Source organism: Garra rufa, chromosome 12 (genome assembly GCF_049309525.1).
Source record: "Garra rufa chromosome 12, GarRuf1.0, whole genome shotgun sequence".
Lineage (NCBI taxonomy): Eukaryota > Metazoa > Chordata > Actinopteri > Cypriniformes > Cyprinidae > Garra > Garra rufa.
Genome location: NC_133372.1, coordinates 23,918,720 through 23,935,363, shown reverse-complemented (window position 1 = coordinate 23,935,363; position 16,644 = coordinate 23,918,720). Strand labels below are relative to the sequence as shown.

At 34.2% G+C, this 16,644-nt stretch overlaps 1 pseudogene; it reads right to left on the bottom strand.

Moving 5' to 3' along the window:
• The window catches only part of LOC141347530 (ras-related protein Rab-6B-like), a 60,790-nt pseudogene that overhangs the window by 42,930 nt on the left and 1,216 nt on the right, over positions 1 to 16,644 (bottom strand).

Sequence of the window (16,644 nt, the reverse complement as noted above, 5' to 3'; positions counted from 1 at the left end):
CCATTGAGAGTTAAGCCTATAGAACATTTATAGTAAACATTCAATTCAGTGTAATTTATTTCAGATTAGATATCATTCATTAGCCAGGTCAAATTAATTTGTATAGCACTTTTTACAATACAAATTGTTTCAAAGCAGCTTTAAAAGACAATTGCAAGCTATAAAGTCAGAATTGCGTGATGTAAATTCACATATATGAGAAAGTCAGATGTACGAAATAAAAACTTCTGACTTTTTTCTTGCAATTGCAAGTTTATATCTTGCAATTCTGACTTTTTTCTCAGAATTGTGAGATATAAACTAGCAATTTAGAGCTATAAAGTCAGAATTGTGAGATAAAAACGCACAATTCCAACTTTTTTCTCGCAAATGTCAGTTTGTTTCTTGCAATTCTGACTTTTTTCTCGCAAATGAGAGTTCATATCACGCAATTCTGACTTTTTTCCCCCTTAGAATTTGACTTAATAACTTGCAATTATGAGTTTGTATCTCACAAATTGTGAGATAAAACCACGAAATTCCAACTTTCTCGCAAATGCGAGATTGTATCTTGCAATTCTTTTTTCTCGCAATTGTGAGTTTAGTCCGAATTGCATGATACAAACTCGCAATTGTGAGAAAAAAGTCAGAATTGTGTGATATAAATTCACATTTGCGAGTTATAAAGATAAAAAAGATAAAAGATCCCAATTCTGACTTTTTTTCTCACAATTGTGAGTTTATATCTTGCAACTCTGAAGTTTTATCTCTCAATTCTGACTTTTTTTCTTAAAATTTTGACTTTTTTTCTTTTTCTACTTTCAGTACTGAGATAAAACCACACAATTCCAACTTTTTTCCTCACAAATGAAAAAAAGTTTGTATCTTGCAATTCTGACTTTTTTCTTGCAATTGCTTGTTTATATCATGCAATTCTGACTTTATAACTCACAATAGCAAATTTATATCATGCAATTCTGTCTTTTTTTCCTCACAAATCTGACTTTTTTCTCAGAATTGTGAGAAAAAAAGCCAGAAATGCGTGATATAAATTCACAATTGCGAGTTATATAGATAAAAATTTTACAAAAAATTCTAACTTTTCATCTCACAATTCTGACTTTATAACTCACAACTGCAAATTTATATAACACAATTCTGACTTTTTTTCACACAATTCTGAGAAAAAAGTTAGAATTGTAAGTTATAAAGTCAGAATTGCATGATATAAACTCACAGTAGCAAGTTATAAAGTCAGAATTGTGTGATATAAATTCACAATTGCGAGAAATAAAGTCAGAATCACGACATAAAAACGTTTAATTCTGACTTTTTCTCGCAAATGCGACTTTTTTCTCAGAATTGTGAGATACAAACTCATAATTTCAAGTTATAAAGTCATGAATTGTGTGATATAAACTTGCAATTGCGAGTTATGAAGTCAGAATTGCATGATAAATTTACAATTTCAAGTTATATAGATAAAAAGGTAAACAACCACAATTCTGACTTTTTTTCTCGCAATTGTGAGTTTATATCTCACAATTCTGACTTTTCATCTCACAATCCGACTTTATAACTCACAACTGCGTTTTTTTCTTAAAATTTTGACTTTTTTCTCAGAATTGTGAGATAAAACCACACAATTCCAACTTTTTTCCTCGCAAATGCAAGTTTGTATCTTGCAATTTCTCAGAATTGTGAGATACAAACTCATAATTGAAAGTTATGAAGTCCAATTTTGAGGGAAAAAACTGAAATGCTCTCGGAATGTAAGCTCACAATTTGCAGGAAAAAAGGTCAAATTGTAAGATAAAAAGTCGCAATTACCTTTTTTTTTATTCAGTGGTGGAAACAGGCTTTTCTACTAAGTAGATGGAATAGTGCATGTGTTTTATTTTATTTGTGGTTAAAGTAAGCATATAGGTGCACAAGTGTCTAATCACCACTAAAAATGGCTGTTCTTTAAAACTGGAATTGCATTTTTATTCACAATCAGTTTATCACAAGTTGGCAAATAGTTGGTTGACACACCTCTGTCCCAATGTTCATACTATCCATCTATAAATAGTATGTGAGATTACAATAAGTGTCCCAAAGCATAGTAGGCTGAAAAGAGTATGCTAAAAGTCCCCAAATGGTCTAATATTTCAGGTCGATTTTTGAAGTGTGGATCTGTGCACTCTCCAATGGCTAATATTGCCAAAAACTACAAACATGGCGGATGTGCGCAAGCTACTTTTAGGTATATGTTTAGAAAATGACTAATCATCAACATTTAACCTGGTAACAAAATGTTTATTTAATGTTATGTTTTATATTTTATCTGCAACAGCAATGCAACCTTTTATAAACATCTGCTTGGTTATTAACTTTCTAAATGCATTTTGCAGAAAATATGAGCAGAATTTTCGGCATGAAAGACCCAGGACTGGCAGATCAATGTGCTACGTCTTTTCTCCTTTCTTCTTAAGGAAGTTAAATGAAATGAAATGTGGAGGATGTTAACAAGATAACTGACAGGCCAGTTGACAGTGACAGGGTGCGTGTATCGATGCGACAGAGCGTCCGTTAAAGACGCAATTGTGTGACATGGTGGTATGTCCCAAAGCTTGCCTACTCTTCTACTACACACTCAAAAGTGTGTATTTTTTCTTCACCGAAAGAGTACGTACTTTAAAGGAGTAGTTCACTTCCAGAACAAAAATGTACGGATCATGTACTCCCCTCTTATCATCCAAGATGTTCATGTCTTTCTTTCTTCAGTCGTAGTAATTTCGTTTTTTGAGGAAAACATTTTAGGATTTCTCTCCATACAGAATGCAGTTTAAATGCAACTTCAAAGGTCTCTAAACAGTCCCGGCTGAGAAATAAGGGTCTTATCTAGCAAAATGATCAGTTATTTAAAAAAATAAAAATAAAAAAGTAAAATTTATACTTTAACCTCAAACACTCATCTTGTCTAGCTCTGCGTGAACTTTGTGTATTCTGGTTAGGGTATGTCGAAAAACTTCCATCTGATTTTCTCCTCCAACTTCAAAATCATCCTACATTGCTTTCTTTTATTCTTTTTTTTTTTTTTTGTAAAGGCTGTTTGACCTTCTTTTGAAGTTGGAGTTTTTCGACATACCCTAACTGTCATGAACCAGAATACACAAAGTTCACGCAGAGCTAGACAAGACTAACGTTTGTGGTTAAAAAGTATTAAAAACTTTTTTTAATAGAAAATAACCAATCGTTTCGCTAGATAAGACCCTTCTTCCTCAGCTGGGATCATTTAGAGCCCTTTGAAGCTGCATTTAAACTGCATTTTGGAAGTTCAAACTCGGGGGCACCATAGAAGTCCATTATATGGAGAGAAATCCTGAAATGTTTTCCTCAAAAAACAATTTCTTTATGACTGAGGAAAGAAAGACATGGATGACAAGGGGGTGAGTACATTATCTGTACATTTTTGTTCTGGAAGTGAACTACTCCTTTAAGGGTGTAGTAGTCCATTGGGACGCAGCATAAGGCTCATTCAAAGTCGTAGGACTAATTGACACGAATTTCATGTGTTTGTTCATGTATAACTGATCACATATGAGACTAAAAACAACAGTTTGTCCCTCAATGCACTCGCACACAGCTGGTCATCAGCATCATGATCACGCATCCGTTTCCGTAGCGATGCCAGCCCACTGTGCTGTCTTCAAAACAGGAGCAGTGAGCTCTTTCACCCTGCCACTCGGTTCCTTTCTTCTGTTTTAAGTTTCGCTATGGGTTGATCTAGCTTTCCCAAACCTGCTCCTCCCTCACCAACCCCCTTTTCTCTTTCTCTCTCTCTCTTGCTCTACTTTTAGAACATGAAAGAGGCAATAAATCATTGTGAATTAAAAATAACCTTCAATTTAATATATCAAATTTAAAGCTAACGTTTCAGACAATACTTTTTATATTACACATGAGGCATATAATGTGTTTTCTTAACCTATTCAAGTGATTCCTGCACTGCTATTCACAGCTTCCACTGTTTCTACAATGTCACGGTAAAAGAAATTATATTTTACTTCAATTGCTTTCAGTCAGAATCAAATGTAAGGAGAGATGAAAAGAGCTGGAACTGCGAAATAAAATAAAGACAACTCTGCTTGCCGTTTCTTTTCATTACAGTCTGATTCATTAGGTGATATATCTTTTGAGCTCGTTCTTTTAAGGAATCAGTCAAAAAGACAAATTCACAAGGTATCAATCGGAATCATGAACACCCTACGAAATGAACAAGTTACTGAACATGTCAGAGCATGTACTGATTTGAATTACTTTACAAACTCATGCCCAACTCTAAATTGAACCTTTTTTCATATAATGAAAGTCAATTGGTCCCATATTATCTGGACCCCAACGTTTTTCAAAATATCTTCTATTGTGTTAAAATTATGGAAAAACTAAATTCTGGTTTCTGCTTAGTGCAGGCTTCAAAACATCCATTTGAAAAGGGATTTCTGTGACAAAAATAAAGAAGAAACCTCCTGTGTTAAACAGTGTCAAGATGAAAACCCAAAGGTGTTGAGCTTTGCAAGGAAAGGCGGCGAGAAGGAGAGAGAGAAAAAGTGACGCCGATGTTAAATATAGAAACTTGCACAGCTAGAGGAGTGCTCGCACAAAGGGATCCAGAATGAATTATTCATAAACATTTTAATTATTAAGCTTCACACACATCAGCTTTAAAACACAGAGTGTGGTTTCCAGCGCAGCTTCTCAAAAGCCTCAGAGGAAAAAGGTGTTCCGATAAGAGAAAGGAAATTGAATTCCTGTAGCTACTAAAATTCCTATAAATAAAGTGTAACTGGCAAATAAAACTGTGACAAGCACACAAACAAAAGTTGTTGCTTGAGGTACCAAATGAGGAAGCGGCTAATTATACGCCTTTATTTATGCTTCCAATGCACTGCTCAGACAATATTGTCATATTGTCGGTGACCTGAATTATGCCTATTGAGAATATTAGCATAAATTAGGGCTACTCGATTATGGCAACAATCATAATCAGGCTTATTTTGGTATATATTGTCATATGAGCAAATATATCACTTTATATGAGTGATTAATTTAAAGATCACAATATATATCAAACATATATTTTTTTGCTATGACATACATTTTAGACACCAGCAAAATCTCTCAATACTCAATACCACAGCACTGTAACTTAGGTAAAAATAAAAGGCCTCAAAAATTATTCCAAAAATAAAAAAAAACAGTCAGTAATACAATAAGGTCAAATGAAAAATTATACAAATGAAACAAACAGTGCTTTAAGTTTTTTTTTTTTTTATGTAAGACTGAAGTATTCAGCTAACAGCCTACTACAAAAATGTAATAAAAGAATGTAAAATAAACAGCATAGACTATTAACAATTAAACAATTAAACTTGCTTTGTTTCATACTGAAGCTACAAAAGTCCTTCAGTCAAGAGCAGTGAGTAATTTTCTCTTTGTATTTTGTTGTTTGATTAAAATTAAATCACAAGGCAGAAGGAATATTAACTGTTGTTGCTTTAATAGCTGCACTATAGAAGCCCATTTCCAGCACTGAATAACATTTTTTAAAAGGTTATTGCGTCTTTTCATCTCACGATTCTGAATTGCGAGATATAAACTTCTGATATTTTTTCTCAGAAGATATAGATTAAATAAACTTTATTTCTCACAATTGTGAGTTTATATCATGCAATTCTGAGAAAAAAAGTCTGAATTGCGAGTTTATATCTTTCTGACCTTTTTTCTCAGAATTGCATGATATAATCTCACAACTGCGAGAAATATAGTCAGAACTGTGAGACAAAAAGTTTGTATCTCACAATTTTGACTTTCTTTTTTTACACATTATGCCTTTTTACTCAGAATTGTGAAATCACAATTGCGAGTTAAGTCGAAATTGTGAGATATAAACTCGCAATTCTGAGAAATTAAGTCAGAACTGCATGATATAAACTCACAATTGCGAGTTATACAGTCAGAATTGTGAGATATAACTATAAACTATAAATCTCACTTTTTCTGAAGAATTGCGCAATACAAACCCGCAATTCAGAGAAATATCATGCATGACTTTATATGACTTTATTACTTTATAACACGCAATTGTGAAATAAAAGTTCATAATTCGGACTTTTTTTGTCGCAAATTCAAGTTTGTATATCGCAATTAAATTTTTTTCCTCACAATTTTGAGTTTATATCTTGCAATTCTGACTTTTTTCTCGCAAAAGCAAGTTTGTATATTGCAATTCTGACTAGATCTCGCAACTCTGACCTTTTTCCCGCAATTGTGAGTTTATATCTTGCATCTTTCTGACTTCCGTCATAAACGTACAATTCTGAGAAATAAAGTCATATATCTTGCAAATTCAAGTTTGTATATCGCAATTAAAAAATTTCCTCACAATTTTGAGTTTATATCTTGCAATTCTGACTTTTTTTTCTCGCAAATGCAAGTTTGTATCTTGCAATTCTTTTTTTCAGAATTGTGAGATTGCAATTGTGAGTTATACAGTCAGAATTGTGAGATATAACCACGCAATTGTGAGAAATTAAGTCAGAATTGCATGACATAAACCTGCAATTCCGAGAATGTTTATTTATTGCATTTATTATTTATTGTTTGTATATTGCAATTCTGACTTTTCCTTGCAATTTTGAGTTTATATCTCGCAATTCTGACTTTTTTTCTCACAAATGCAAGCTTGTATCTCGCAACTCTGACCTTTTCCTCGCAATTGTGTGTTTATATCTTGCATCTTCTGACTTTTCTTCACGCAATTCTGACTTCCGACATAAACTTACAATTTTGAGAAATTAAGTCATATATCTCGCAATTGACTTTTTTTCTTACAAATGCAAGTTTGTATCTCGCAATTCTTTTTTTATGCAATTGCTAGATAAAAGCACACAATTCTGACTTTTTTCTTGCAATTTTGAGTTTATATGTTTCTAAAAAAAAAAGTCAAATTCGTGCATTATAACTCACCATTGCGATCTCAGAATTCTGAGGAAAAAGTCAGAATTGTGAGATATAAACTCACGGTTGCGAGTTTATGTTAGAAGTCAGAATTGCGTGAAAAAAAAAATCTGAATTGCGATATACAAACTTGCATTTGCGAGAAAAAAGTAAGAATCGTGGACTTTTATCTAGCAATTCGTCACCTTAGAATTATAAGGTTCTATCTGCATTCTGAGCACTTTCGAGATATTGAGCTTTAAAGTTTTTGCATTCAATAGACTTCTGTAGATAGGACCATTTTTGTTTTGTGAAAAAAGGCCCCAAATGTACATAGCTTACAAAAGAAACATCAAATAATGTAAATAAGTTGTCACAGAATAAGAATATGTGAATAACTCAATTTTGACAAAAATGTCAGATAGACCCTTATAATTCTAAGGTGACGAATTGTGTGTGATAAAGTCAGAATTGCGAGATATAAAATTTCTCGGAATTGCGGCTTTATATTACGCAATTCTGTGAAAAAAAAAGTAAAATTTGCAAGTTTATTTCTCCATTCTGACAATTATAGATATATACATTCTGAGAAAAAAGTCAATATTGCATGAAAAAAGTCAGAATTGGGAGATACAAGCTTTCATTTGTGAGAAAAAAAAAGTCAGAATTGCGGGGCTATAAATGCACGAATTTGACTTTTTTTCGTAGAATTGCATGATATAAACCCGCAATTCTGAAAAAGCTTATATCTCGCAATTCTGACTTTCAAATACGAAATTGCTAGATAAAAGTTCACAATTCTGACTTCTCGCAAATGCAGGTTTGTATATCACAATTCTGACTTCTTACTCGCAATTGTGACCTTATATCTTGCAATTCTGACTTTTTTTGTCACAAATGGAAGTTTATATATCACAATTCTGACTTTTTCCTTGCAATTGTGAGTTTATATCTTATAATTGTGGCTTTTTTTTCTCACAATTGCGTGTTATAAAGTCAGAATTGTGAGAGTCCAATATAAATAATATATATAATATAAAGTCCAATTTTGAGGGGAAAAAAGACTGATATGTTCTCAGAACTGTAAGTTCATGTCTCACAATTCTGACTTAAAAACTCAATTGTCTGTTATTAAGTCCGAATTGCGAGTTTATATCTCGGAATTCTGACTTTATAACTTGCAGTTGCAAGTTTATATAATTGCACATGACGTGTGGGCTTTTATGAAGTAGCAAAAGTGTATTTCGAATAATTGCACAACTCTGTCATAAATATAGACTATCCACCTTATTTTTCCCCTAAGAGTGGGCACGATCATTTGTAAATTTTATGGGTCTGGTTTCCAAAACAGCTAGTTTTGCTGCTTGATATTGCAAATTGGGCTGTCTTACCATATTATTTTGATGTATTATCTTATTTATGAGCACACTGCTTTGTAGTGCAAACAGTTTTACCATTTACTGCACATTGTTTTTCTTCTCATATAGCAGTTTATGAACCGGAAGTCTCGCCCACAGGCTTATTAAGGTGGATAATAAACATATGAATCTAAAACATAATGAAAAAGCAGCCATCATAGCTGATATCGCACAGCAGACAGCACATGCCCTTTAGACACAGTACACAGCCACGGTGCCCCTAGGGAGGGTGGCAGGAGTTTGATTGGAATCGAACGCCAATTAAAACTCCACCAGAAGAGAAATTAGCCACACTAATCTGCCTCACAAAGCACCACCTTGAGTGAATGTCAGGCCAAATCCTGTTTATCTGTTTATCTTTCTATTTGCATTTAATCAAAGCATAAATTTTAAGAATGCAACATGCCCCAGGTGAGCAGACTTAGAGCATGCTGGGAGTTTAGCTGCATACAAAGTGCCTCCCTGGCTGTGATTGTACAGTCAGAGCCTCCAAATTGTATTACAAAGAAAGGAACGCTGACCTGTAGATGAACATTTGTCAGATTCTACAGAATCAAATCTTGGCCTATGATGGAGTTGGCATTTATCCATAGTTTTAGACCTTGGTGAGTTGCCCGTTTGGCATTGATACCCCTTTATCCTGAAGACAAATGACATGCAGTGGTCTATAGCATTTCATTAAGGCATATTGATTGGAATGTAACAGCTCAATGTGGGACCTGAAGGGATGACGTCATTCAATCGGCCTGATGAACAATCCGAGACACGTTAAGTGATCGTGTTGGCTAATGTTGGGGCATCTGGTCAATATCAGGAAGGCTTTAACGTGTTTACATTATACAACTACATTCATTGCCTTCAACATGCGACCGGATTCTCAAGGCTACTTAGGGGAGGGGCGGAAATAAAACGGTGCAGTAACCATTAATCATTTCCTTGGCAAGACAAAGACAAGATGCGTATGATGGTTTTTAGTGATCCGAGGCACAGAATGTCAGGTAAGAAGAAGCATCTGGGCTTGTTTATCTATTTATTGAAGACAACTTCAATATAGCAGGAACAGATGCTACTGAATAAATCTTGCCTGCAACAGCAAAATTGTGAGCAAGTGTAGTCAACCATATTGTAAATCTCAGTATGCGCTTTATATACTCAAAAAATGTTTAGGCCTAAATGTAATATTTATGTTACTAGTACTAGCAAAGGTGTGGGAATTTAAGAGCATTTGCCTTATTTTTTGCACAGCTATTCAAAGACTGGAATTATTTCTATTCAGTTGTCCTTAATGATAGCACGCAACATACAGTTTGATCTGTGTAGTCTGATTCACTAAAGAATGACTCTTATAAATTGGATCTTTTTATTGAAACAGACAAAATAAATCACAAGCAGTGTTGTTTTCGTCAACGATGACGATGACGAAATCATTTCGTTGACGCCACTTTTTTCCATGACGAAAACGAGACAATGACGAGATAAAAATGGCTCGTTGATGACTAAAACATGTGAGTTCCCTGCTGAAAAAACCAGCATATGCTGGTTAGGTATGTTTTGGTGCTGGGATGCTGGTTTTAGCTGGTATATGCTGGTCCTTTGCTGGTTTATGCTGGTCCCTTGCTGGTTTATGCTGGTCCTTAGCTGGTTAATGCTGGTCCTTTGCTGGTTTATGCTGGTCATGTTGCTGGTCAAGGACCAGCATAAACCAGCAAAGGACCAGCATTAACCAGCAACATGACCAGCATAAACCAGCAAAAACCAGCAAGGGACCAGCATAAACCAGCAAAGGACCAGCATATACCAGCTAAAACCAGCATCCCAGCACCAAAACATACCTAACCAGCATATGCTGGTTTTTTCAGCAGGGTTTTCGTTGACGAGACGAGAATAGACGAAAATGTTAGTGGGTGGTCCGTCAGACGTTTAAAATGCATGACATTTCTGCTTATTGTGCATGCCAATTAAAACCGAAAAAAAGTACCTGCCGCTATGGCAAGCCGTTTTAGCATTAAATGCTCTTTGCCATACTAGTATGGCAAGCCGTTTTAGCATTCCATCCTTGTTTGTCTTTTATGTTTTAAAACATTCCTTCATTATTGTAATTATTGGTAAAAAAAAATAGTCGATCCGGAAGCTCACATTGTGTTGAATTAGCCTATAGATCTGCTATTTTCAGAACTTATAAGTGACACTACCCAACAGCAAAATACTTACTGACCTACATTAATTTGTTAAAAGACTACTTTTCCCCCAGTTTATTGACTAAAACTAGACTAAAACCTTTTTGACTTTTCGTCGACTAAAACTAGACTAAAACCTTTTTGACTTTTCGTCGACTAAAACTAGACTAAAACCTTCTTGACTTTTCGTCGACTAAAATTGGACTAAAACTATCACATATAGAAGTGACTAAAATTTGACTAAAACTAATAACCATTTTAGTCCAAAAGACTAAGACTAAGACTAAATCTAAGATGGTTGTCAAAAACAACACTGATCACAAGCTATCAGTTTGACTGACTTACTAAATCCATTTCAAGGACTGTTTGAAATTTTAAAGGCATTTTTAAAAAAAAATCTGTTTGTAATACTAATATTACTGACTATTTGAAGGGTTAGTTCACACAAAATAAAAATTCTGTCATTAATTACTCACCCTTATGTCCTTCCGAACCCATAAGACCTTCGTTCATCTTCGCAAGACAAATTAAAATATTTTTGATTAAATCCAAGAGCTTTCTGACCCTCCATAGACAGCATTGCAACTACCAACTACATACTTTTTCGTGCAAAGAAAAAAATAGTCTTTATTCAACAATTTATTCTCTTCCGTGTCAGTCTTCAAAGCACGTTCATGAGAGTACCGAGGAGCAACGCATACAGGCTATATGTCAGAACGCCTGCTCCTGCTTCAGAAGGCTGACACTGAAAAGAAGAAATTGTTGAATAAAGATGTTATTTTTGTTTTCTTTGTGTACAAAAAGTATTCACAACATTAAGCTTGAACCACTGATATACTACCTTTCTGGGCATTGAACCTGGTAGTTGAAGGGTCAGAAAGCTCTTGGATTTCATCAAAAATATCTTAATTTGTGTTCCAAAGATGAACAAAGGTCCTACAAGTTTGAAACGACCTGAGGGTGAGTAATTAATGACAGAATTTTCATTTTTGGGTGAACTATCCCTTTAAGGATAAACCTTCACAATAGAGTTTTGTTATAATAAATTGCCTCTTAATGAAAAAAAGCTACAAAAATAGCTTTTTTGATGTTGTTATAAATATAGTTTATAGTATTATTGAAAATAATATGGTGTTGAGAGGGGGAGTATTGCCTCATGCTGCTGTTTCTAAAAGAAATAAATATAATAAATAAAACTGAATCCCTCAGGACCATTTTATCATTTAATTCTCTTTCTCTGGTCTATTTCCAAAACCTAGTGTGCTGCCTTTTGGCTACTGCTTATGTAGGCAGCTGCCTACTATGCATTCTAACTGAAATGGAATCTCAGTGACAGATTTGGAATGTGTTAGAGCCCTTAATTAAGTTAGACACCATATTGAATTTAACACAGTTGAAAACAAGGCTGTGAGGGATAGACTTAAAGTCCTTTCAATGGCATGCACTTAATAAAGGTCCTAGATCATGTAATTTTTACAACCAGGGCTGCCAAATTTCACAACAAAACCTGCCCAATTGCTACTTTAATCTAGCCCAAAACTAGCCCAATCACATTATTTTACCCAAATAAGAGGGATCATACAAAATGAATGTTATTTTTATTTAGTACTGACCTGAATAAGCTATTTCACATAAAATATTTTTACATATAGTCCATAAGAGAAAATAATAGTTGAATTTATAAAAAAAAATACCCTGTTCAAAAGTTTACATACACTTGATTCTTAATACTGTGCTGTTACCTTAATGATCCACAGCTGTGAGTGTGTTGTTGTTGTTGTTGTTGTTTTTTTTTTTGTTTAGTGATAGATGTTTATGAGTCCCTTGTTTGTCCTTAACAGTTAAACTGCCCACTTTTCTTCAAAAAAATCCTTCAGGGCTCACAAATTCTTTTTTTTTTTTCAGCATTTTTGTGTATTTGAACCCTTTCCAACAATGACTGTATGATTTTGAGATCCATCTTTTCACTCTGAAAACAACTGAGGGACTCACATGCAACTATTACAGAAGGTTCAAATGCTCACTGATGCTTCAGAAGGAAACGCAATGCATTAAGAACTGGAGGTGTAAACTTTTGGAATTTGAAGATCAGGGTAAATAGAACTTATTTTGTCTTCTGGGAAACATGTAAGTATCTTCTGTAGCTTCTGAATGGAAGTACTAAATGAAAAAAAAAAGAAGAAAGATATTTAGGCATAATAAGAAAAATGTACACATCTTAATTCTGTTCATAAGTTTTCACCCCCTCCCCAGTTCGTAATGCATAGTTTTTCCTTCTGAAGCATCAGTGAGTGTTTTAACCTTCTGTAATAGTTGAATATGAGTCCCACAGTTGTCCTCAGTGTGAAAAGATGGATCTCAAAATCATGAAGTCATTGTTGGAAAGTGTTTATACACAAAAATTATGAAGAACAGCAGGCAATTTAACTGTCCAGGACAAACAATGGACTCATGAACAACTATCACTAAAAATAAAAACAACAGCTATGGATCAATCAGGTAACAACAAAGAACAGGGTCATTTTTATAAATTCAACTATTATTTTCTTTTGTGGACTGTATGTAAACAACTTTAATGTGAAATACATTATCCAGGACAGTACTAAATAAAAAATAACATGTATTTTGTATGATCCCTCTTATTTTGGTCAAATAATTAACATTGCAGATTCTGCAAGGTGTATGTAAACTTTTGACCTCAACTGCAAATATCACAGTATCGGGGTCACTTGTAATGCTGCCTACAATTTTGAACAAAACAAGCTATATTAAGAGATAGTTGCTGACTTTTTGGACTAGCCTTCATGTCAAGAGTGCTGTCTACAGAGGCAGCTCACTAGTTTTTGAACCAGAGCTTCAGTGTCTTCTCTGCTGCCTGGTTGTGCTGAGCAGAAAACAGTCACACTCCAGTGCCCCGTGTTGAGTGGCAGCTCAGTCAGGCGGCGCAGCACAGCTCTCCCACCGGACCTCCAGTAGCAAGTCCAAATCTTACTCTATCTGGAGCCAAACGGCCACCACAGCAAAACAACCACAAACTCAGCAAGTCAAGCTGAATATCTGACAGGCATTCAGTCTTTGCTCTTCCTTTACATTCGCTTAATACTCTTCTAAATTCATTGCCCTGTTTCTTATCTCCACTTTATCCGTACTCAAATGAATTATACGGTAAAGTTGGAAAGTTTGATGATGTTCCCTATTCCCCTGGCCCACTTAAAATGGAAGAACTATACTAGAACCAGGGCAAAAAGTGTCATTCCGGCATTTTCTGGATGACTTAAAGCCCCAGTGAAACATGTAGCGAGTGTTTAATACAGCTGACTTGTTCAGCCCCTTCTAATGAAGAGAGAAGGTCTCAAGAGCCCCACTGAAGAGAGAAGACCTGAAACCTTCTGCTGTGCTGCGCTGTGCCTCACTCCATCAAACAACATTGGGCTTATAGAATAAAGAATTTCTAATTAAAACTATAAAAACAACATACATAAACTCATTCACAGCAATCTAAATCAACACCAGAGGTTCAAGGTTCGGCTGCGTTTATTATTGTATTTTGTGTACCTTTCGACCTTTTAGTTCCTCTGAGTGGATGAATGTGGTTTGAGCTACTTATAGATTAAAGAAGCATTAGATGGCAGCATTCAGGTTGCTTTACATCAGAAGCTGTTTGTGCCAGCCAAGCAACTGGCATTAAAATAAATAGGAATGGCTAAATGAATAATGCAACAATTGCTTCTTTTGTTTCTAAGGAATTTTTAAGAGAGACAAGCTCTTACTTGAATATAACTGAGAACACATTCTGATTTATGACAGAGCAACCTCTGAACAACACAATTTTCCTCTGGGCTGTTTTGTTATGCTTCTTTGATGCTTTTATATATCACCAACATAAACGGCAAGCAACGATTTTAAAGTAATGAGATTCAATTCCTAAACAGAGAATATGTGTCTGGTAGCTGAGGTCTATATGGAAATACATGAGCTTTTGTTCTAAATGGTCATTTTCTACACACATTTCTCTCTAAATATTGATGTAATACAGACTCAGACAGCGATGAATCTATATCAGATGGAAAGTCATAAATATGCAGATGTGCCTCTCTCATTTTGCATAGAGCTGAAGACTGACAGATGATAGGAGTCGGGGTGATGCTCTCTGCTCTTCTGGCATATGCTATCATGAAAGCTCACTGCCAGACATCTTAAGGTCAATCTCAATGTTGAGAAGCAGCTTGATTTGAGCTTATTCAAGAATATGTAAATTAGAAACGAGCTGGTATCCCATCCTCTCTCCAGTGTAGCTGTAGAGAGTAACAGCTCATTAAGATGCCTTTTACTTCTCAAAGGTGACACTGATGAGGAAGTATATTTTATTCATATGCAGATGACACAAGAAACTGTTTGGTTTCAGTCAGATTCAATTGTGATCAATGAACCTCCTCGAGCAATGAATATGACAGCATGGCCATAGTCATTAATGGCGGTCTGAAACGAAATTCTGGAATCTCAGCTTCATTAAGAGCCTGTGATCCCTCATGTAAAAATATGGATTTGAGGAAGGAATCTTTCCTTTACTTTCCGAAGAGGCTTTTTAATGATACACTACATGCATCCAATTTAAATTCTTAAAAATACCACTAGAAATCTTTGTATTAATGTTAATTTTATGTGATTTAAAAAAAAATATTTACCATGTGGTAAAAGTTAAACTATCATGTGGTGTAACCATCAAGTTAAAATAATATTTTCTTTAAATCTGAAGTGCATGTATATGGAAGCCTGTTTCTGCCACTGAATAAAAAGTTTTTAAAAAAAAAAGGTATTTGTGACTTTATTATCTCATAATTCTGACTTTCTTTTTTCTCAGAATTGCATGATACAAACTCACAATTCTGACTTTTTTTCTCAAAATTGTGAGATATAAACTCGCAATTCAGATTTTTTTTTCACAGAATTGTGAGATATAAGCTTGCAATTCAGACTTTTTTTCTCAGAATTGTAAGATATATACTCACAATTCTGACTTTTCTTCTCAGAATTGTGAGATATAAACTCACAAATGTGAGTTTCAAAGTCAGAATTGTGAGATATAAACTTGCAATTCAGAATTTTTTCTAAGAATTGTGAGATATAAACTTGCAATTCAGAATTTTTTCTAAGAATTGTGAGATATAAACTTGCAATTCAGACTTTTTTTTCTCAGAATTGTGAGATATAAACGTGCAATTCTGACTTTTTTTATCAGAACTGTGAGATATAAACGTGCAATTCTGACTTTTTTCTCAGAATTGTGAGATATAAACTTGCAATTCTGACTTTTTTCTTAGAATTGTGAGATATAAACTCACAAATGTGAGTTTCAAAGTCAGAATTGTGAGATATAAACTCACAAATGTGAGTTTCAAAGTCAGAATTGTGAGATATAAACTTGCAATTCACTTTTTTCTCAGAATTGTGAGATATAAACTCACAAATGTGAGTTTCAAAGTCAGAATTGTGAGATATAAACTTGCAATTCACTTTTTTCTCAGAATTGTGAGATATAAACTTACAAATGTGAGTTTCAAAGTCAGAATTGTGAGATATAATTTTGCAATTCAGATTTTTCTCAGAATTGTGAGATATAGACTCACAATTTAGATATTTTTTATCAGAACTGTGAAATATAAACTTGCAATTCTGACTTTTTTCTTAGAACTGCTTGATACAAACTCGTAATTCTGACTTTTTTCTCAGAATTGTGAGATATAAACTCGCAATTCTGACTTTTTTCTCAGAATAGTAAGATATAAACTCACAAATGTGAGTTTCAAAGTCAGAATTGTGAGATATAAACTTGCAATTCAGACTTTTTTCTCAGAATTGATATAGACTCGCAATTTAGATATTTTTTATCAGAACTGTGAAATATAAACATGCAATTCTGACTTTTTTCTCAGAATTGTGAGATATAAACCTTGCAATTCTGACTTTTTTCTTAGAATTGCTTGATACAAACTCGTAATTCGGACTTTTTTCTTAGAATTGTGAGATATAAACTCGCAAATTGCAAGATAATATCTCGCAATTCTGACTTTATAACACGCAATTGCAAG